This window comes from Lathyrus oleraceus, chromosome 4 (genome assembly GCF_024323335.1).
Source record: "Lathyrus oleraceus cultivar Zhongwan6 chromosome 4, CAAS_Psat_ZW6_1.0, whole genome shotgun sequence".
NCBI classification, from domain to species: domain Eukaryota; kingdom Viridiplantae; phylum Streptophyta; class Magnoliopsida; order Fabales; family Fabaceae; genus Lathyrus; species Lathyrus oleraceus.
In genome coordinates this window covers 480431186-480437441 of record NC_066582.1, presented here as the reverse complement: position 1 = coordinate 480437441, position 6256 = coordinate 480431186, and the positions used below count along the sequence as shown (strand labels likewise).

General features: G+C 27.7%; 1 pseudogene; it reads right to left on the bottom strand.

The window, feature by feature from the left end:
* Nucleotides 1-5368: 5368 nt before the first annotated feature.
* LOC127138076 (linoleate 9S-lipoxygenase-like) overlaps nucleotides 5369-6256 on the bottom strand; it is a 9938-nt pseudogene continuing 9050 nt past the window's right edge.

Genomic DNA, 6256 nt, shown 5'->3' with positions numbered 1-6256 from the left:
GAAAATGATACCGAAATAACAAAGTATAATCGGATTCTTGATCGGCAAGAAACCCACAAGGATAGAAAAGAGGGAAGCAAGAAGAACACGGTGAAATTGGTTATAAAATGTTATTCTTTACTTTCTCTTTGAAACAAGATTACAAGTATTACAGAATAACAAATAACATCTCTCACCCTAATTAGGTATTGCGTTATACAATGATGAAAGGCTAGTATGTTATTTATAAGAAAACTAACACACTAAACTAATGGGATTCTACACACAGGCCCATTACACAAACTAAGTTAGAAAATAAGCTAACTTTAACAATTGGGCATTACAAATAAGCCCAATTCGACATGCTAACAATCCTAGCATACTTCGATTACAACATGTGAACAGACTTCGACGACATGCTAAGGTTTTTCGAATTGTCGAACCAAGAAGCTACCATTCGATCATACTAGAGTTCAATCCAATATCTCGCACCTAAATTAGCATTATAGAAAATCACGAGGCAGAAGAACTTGTGGCAACTTTTTTGCCACGTGAAAATCAAGCCACAACTTTGTCTCGTGATTTTTACGTCGCAAAGTTTTGCATGTGATTTTCACGTATCAAAATTTTGTTGAATTCCTGTTGCGCCACAGACCTGAAGGTCAGGTTGGCAGATTTGCCACGTGAATTTAATGACACAAATATCAGTTTTGCATCGTGTTTCTCACGCCACTAAATTGAAATATTTTATTAAAAAAAATTAATAAATAATTAAAATCATAAAATTAATAATATAAAATCTATAAATTTGTTTACCATTAAAAATATTAATTTTAATTAATAATTAAAATTCTAATATTTTCAAATAATAATTAGAAATATAATTTCAATTAAAAATGATTAAATTTAAAATAATTTAAAATGTTTTATAAAAATTAATATTAAAATTAAAATAACAATATAAAAAAAATCAATCAACATCATAATCGTCGTCATCCATAGCTTTGTCCACATCATAATCATCATCATCCACACCACCCCCATTGAATTATTTATCTGGTTCCCTTGTTGTGAGAGCAATTGTGGCATTATTTCCTCCATCTCAATTTGTCTCTTCTCCATTTCCTTCATTTAGGCATTCATCACCGCCTCACATTCTGCCGCCTCGCGTCTAGCCTTAGTTAGTGCCAATTATTGCATTGTTTCCATCATTTGGAGTGTCAGTTGTTGTGGACGTGACGTTCATTCCCCATCATTAATTCTTTCAAATAATATTCTATCCCTTAGTCTTTTGTTCCCGACCAAAGATCTAACACCAAATAAACATACTTTAGATCCTCTCCCTCCAGTGACTAAACTCCAAATATAAAGATCCACACGATCATCAATCGGGGTATACTTAGGATTTTGAATTAAAAATTCTGCAAACAATATTTGACGGTCCTCCTACACATACAAAAAAAAAATTTAAATTAAATATAGTTTAACTAATTTAGTTATATGCAAGAATTAAATTAAATTAAATTAAGAAATATAGTCACTGATTTTCACGCCACAAACAACTTTAAATTAGTTGCCACATGAAAATTTCACCATAACTTTACCACTAAATATTAATATAATTTAAACAATTTATTCATATATAGAAATTAGTTTAAATAAAATAATACAACATAAACAACTTATCAAAGTTAATATGGTACGTTCATCAACAATATTCCTTAATTTTTTTGTACGAGTCTTTGTAACCAGTTCATTCATTCGTGGGGGTCTCCCCAAATCCTTAGACTAATTAATAAAACTAACTTTATTTAAAAATATATAGTAAATCAAAATATAACCTAAAAAAGTAGTTATAATTACCATGCATCGAGCATGTTCAACAACACTAATGCTTCCAACTGCATTTAGGTACCCCATTTTCAAATGCTCTCATTTTCTTTATAATTTCAGATCTTGCCTTAAAACTAGGTGTATCCCAATAGACAAGAAGTTCATCAAAAACTTCATTGCCTATCCATTTATGACGAACACATTGTTCTTCCCAACCACGTCTAGCACACTGTAGCATGTTAGAAAGTCAGATTGTTGTTCTGTCGCGTGAAATTTTTTCAATATTAGCCTCGTTAATTATTTTCCACGTACACTTTTCCTGCAATGTTTTATGACATTCAAATAAATTGTTAGATCATTATAATAAAAAAAGATAATTAAAATAAAAATAACTTAAAATAAATTCATTATACCTTAAATTTTCTAAACCAAACATCTTTACCACTCTTGGAAAGTTCTCGAAATCTCTTCTAAGATTTTTTTATATATTTGTTGAATAACATAACTTATACATTTGACATCAATCCGACTCGACTCGAAACTAAACTACAATAATTTGAATAAGTATTATTAAATCTAAAAAAAGACAACAAGTTTACTTAAATTAAAAATTTATAAATTAGAAACTTATGATTGTATTGTTTGTATGATGTCATATCATTTGACTTGCACTGTGCATTGAATTAAAAATTCTTTTTAACCTTGGCATTATCGAAAGATGAAACATGAACTTCACTGCTACATGTTTTTGCTTACAGTTAATGGCTTTATTGCGAACTTTATGTCTTGGACTCTTACAGAACTTACATTCCTCCAACGCTCCATCATTATTATCAAAATTATTGTCATAAAATAACATGCAACCACTAATGCAATAATCAATCTTTCTTACTTGTAAATCCAACTTCGACACCAACCTCTTTGCATCATAAAAACTTGTAGGCAAGTTGTCTTTCGTAGGAGTCGCGTCAAACATCATTTTTGTGAAGAATTTCAAACATTGATCATGAATGTTCCTATTTGACTTTGCGACCAATAATCTCACCATTGATAATTTTAAGTCTGACATCCCTCAAACAACAACGCATTCATTTCTTTCAACAACTAATAAAATCTTTATGCTTCCTCATTCGACAACTCTTCCCCCATCAAAATATTTAGGTTAATCATAGATCACATTCACCCCAAAAGCATTGCCAACCATCTCATCAATCAGATTAAATTGTTCATCATATTTCATATGTGATCGAATACTCGAAGCATGCATATTAGTTGTCTCTGGTACATTACTCAGTAGTTCTTCTCCATTATATGTCCAAATCCCATAATTTTCAATGAAATCCACTCTCTTCAAATGACGCTCTACTTCCTATGGGTCACTAATTATAGGTCTACATTCATATTTAAGACAATGACTCTTACTCCTCCTTCGCGCCGACAACATTCTTGAGCAAATATCCACGTAATAAACCCTTTAACTCCCTCCTTAAAATTTGATTGAAGTCCACGTCTTCTTGGACACAATCTATCGTACATCCAACTACGATAGTATCGATAATATTCCATACTGCACATTTGTACAATCATTGCCATTTTAATACATTTTAATTAAAATGTAATTTTAATATATCGAACAATTTTGAGAATTTTAGTAAAACATTAACCGCAAATATTAACAAACTTAATAACTATGCAAAATAATATTTTTTTTTCACATTGTTTTAACATAACTACATTTCATATTATGTTTAATCAAATTGTATTTACTTACTTAAATAAAAATATTACTTATTATATATAGTTACTATAAATACTACATAATATTTACTTATAATATATTTCATTACTAATAATATTTACTTAAAAAACTATATACTTACTTAATAATATTTTTATTTACATACAACCAGCATTTATTTTTCAAAATTCGCCTTCTTTTCTCAATTTCTCTCATATGTACTAGTACATATTTTTACTTACTTAAAATCAGTATTCATTTTTTCAAAATTCATCTTCTTTTTAAAGATGTATCTCAAAAATGATTTTATGAAATTGTATTCAAAATAACTTTATCATTTTTTGAAATTATGATATAAAAAAAACATGAAGTACGTAAAATAATATTTAAAAAAAATCTATTTAAACCAAAACATATAACACTATAAAAATTATTTTAAAAAAAAACTGAAATATACGGGGCCTAAATGTTTTCAATGTCACAGTAAAAAAAAGAGTACAACAATACACATTTTCATAAATATTATAAACTTAATGGAATGACCTTTACATTTTCTTGTCCTAGTACATCTCCTCAAAATATAAATGTAGAAAGAAAAATTTGCAACATAAATATTATCATCCAAAGTCTTTCTCATGCCTCCCCACCACTTTCATTTTCATTTTCATTTTGGGTTCATGCTCTAGTAATGATCACATACCTTCTAATCATCCCACCAACAAAAAGCTTGCCCTTAAAACACTCACTAAAAATCTCTGCCAAAAATATCGATCATTTCTATTTAAATCAATAAAATGCTGCAAAATTTCCTATCGACATTTATAAAAAGATGTATCTTTTGACTTTCTTAAAAATGATTTTTATAGTGTTACATGTTTTGATTTAAATAGATTCTTTTAAAATATTATTTTACATATTTGATTCTTTTATTTATTTATTTTATATCAAAATTTCAAAAAATGATGATGTTATTTTGAATACAATTCCATAAAATCATTTTTTATATACATCTTTCTAAAAACATCATGTAATTTTTACTAAATTTAAACTTCAATAATATATATATATATATATATATATATATATATATATATATATATATATATATATATATATATATATATATATATATATATATATATATATATATATATATATATATATATATATATATATATATATATATATATATATATATATATATATATATATATATATATATATATATATATATATATATATATATATATATATATATATATCCGTCAAAATTATTCATTTAATTTATAAAATAATAGTTTATAAAAATCATTTTTAAAATATAAAAAATATCTATTTTTAAAGTTAAAACAAACAAACTCTTATTTTCTTTCTTAATTGTCTTTTAAGATAGTATAAATTGGAGAAAAATAGATCGCATGTAAGATATTTGTAAAGAGAAAAGAGAATATATATTGACTCCGTAAAATATTGATATGAAGCATGTATTTTGCCAAAATACGTTTTTATTTTTAAAATATTAATATGACTTGACAAATTAAAATATTTTAATTGAATGTGTGTAATGTCGATTTAATTCACTATTAGTATCTTTAAACTTTATTTGTAAAATGAAAAGTCCATAATTTAACATTCATTAAATCATAAAATAAAATAAAAATACAAGAGGTACAAACATCAAAAGTAAATTTCATTCATTAATATAAAATACAAGAGCAAACAAACAAACAAAAAAATAACATGATCACCATAATAGGGAATTTGATTACTCCTTATTTTTTATTTAGAACAACAACACACCAAATCATATCAATCTCTTTAGATAGATATACTGTAGGGAATGTCTCTACAAGTCAATCCTTCCTCGCTAGAAGGATAGAGAAATGTGTAAGGCATATTCACAGGCCCATATCGATTTCTCAACGACTCATCATTGTTCCTTCCAATGAGTTTTTGCTAAACTTCAGACAACTTCCTTCCAAACCTCTTGAATACCTCTAATGGTAGTGAATCAGAAGTCCAAAGTTCACCTTTATTTCTCTGTCCAAGGTACTGCTCATCCGAAGCATGCCTTGATAAGACCTCTAAAATTGTTAGGTCAGTAAGGGCATCATTTTTTGAGGTGATTATTTTCAAATACGCCTTCTAAAAGTTCTTAGAAAGCTCATCATATTCAACAGAGCCTTTTTCAGGCATTAATCTTCTGTTTTTAGTTGGTCGATTAAGGATGTATCCTCCATATAGATATTGTCCAAAATTAATAGTAGCATGTAGTGTTGAAGCTATCCATATGAAGATGGTGCAGGCTTTAATCAACTCTGCACGAGTTTTCATCTTATACCACCATGTTGCATTCTTCAAGTCACAATGACCCACCTCTACAACTTCTTTCCAGAATGCTTGGAGTTCAGAATCTTGCACAATAGCAGCATCTGACTTATAGTAGGAGTTCACATATTCTTCAACCCATAACTTTATAGCAACCCATATATCTAGCCCATCAATAGCATAAGGGTAATCCTCTATCAGAAGACGAAGACCATGTGGAGAAGTTGGAACCTCAACAGCCACTCCCCTAAGTAACAAGCAAGATCTTGATCATAACATAAAAAATACTTTTAATACTTTTAAGAACAACATTTATTTAACTAATTATTAAAATTGCATTTATAGTCTTAATCATATTCTAGTTATTATAGAGAATCG